Source organism: Phaeoacremonium minimum, assembly GCF_000392275.1.
Source record: "Phaeoacremonium minimum UCRPA7 unplaced genomic scaffold PA7_03_scaffold_337, whole genome shotgun sequence".
NCBI lineage: Eukaryota > Fungi > Ascomycota > Sordariomycetes > Togniniales > Togniniaceae > Phaeoacremonium > Phaeoacremonium minimum.
Window position 1 is genome coordinate 149,044 of NW_006921241.1, and position 942 is coordinate 149,985.

A 942-nucleotide genomic window follows, 5' to 3' on the forward strand; every position below is an offset into this window, starting at 1 on the left:
GGTGCTCTCACACCATATATATACTGCATTGACCCCTGTCAGAGGCTAGGGAGCTTACCACTAGGCTTAGCAGGGCTCTCTTTTGTCACAATAGCTAAACTCAATGAATTAACATTCGTGGCACTGTCTCTCCCTAGATATCTCATCGAACCTCCGTAATTGATTCATGATGTTAGTGTATAGTGATCTATGATTTGAATTCATAAGATGTGTTTTACTCTCTCGATAAACGCCTCTACATCAATCCACGATGCAGAGAGTTAAGTATAGCGCGGCAAATTGGTTGCCTTTGTGATGTACATGTAGAAGATCAGCTGCCTAGTTAGCTTAACCTCGTTATTAGTAGAACCTCGTTGTCAGACCATCTTCGAATTAGTTAAGTAGTACTACAACAAAATGTTCATGTGCATTCCTCAGTCACCAATTGAAGATGATGCCTTCAGAATATCTTCTCTGAAGAACAAACTCATGGCCATTAAAAGTGTTTCCCACGGTAGCTTTCACTCTCTAAACATAAACAGTTGACCGTCAATCCGTTACCATCGTAAAGGAGTGTATGGTTCCTTTAACCACGTGGTACATAAGAAGGGGAATATCGAATGATACAAAAGCATCGTCTTACTCTCAACGATATATAGGACTTGAATTTCTCAAACTGCACTTGTAGGCATAGCCACCTAATGAGTGCAACAAGTTCTACATGGCGAGAGAGGTTGCCCCTACTCTTGTATCTGGCTAGTGTTTTCTGGCCGATGACTGTGACTAGTGCGTTTCCAAAAGCTGCTATTTCGGAGCTTTCTTCTTCCTTGAGCTAGACTACAGCATCCATAAGACGTCAAGACAAGGCTGTGGGCTCCTATGAAAGCGAAATGACCTTTAAAGTCTCTCCATTTTGTGTTACGAACGCAAGAGGGTATGCGAGCCCAGTGATGTGCGGTATAG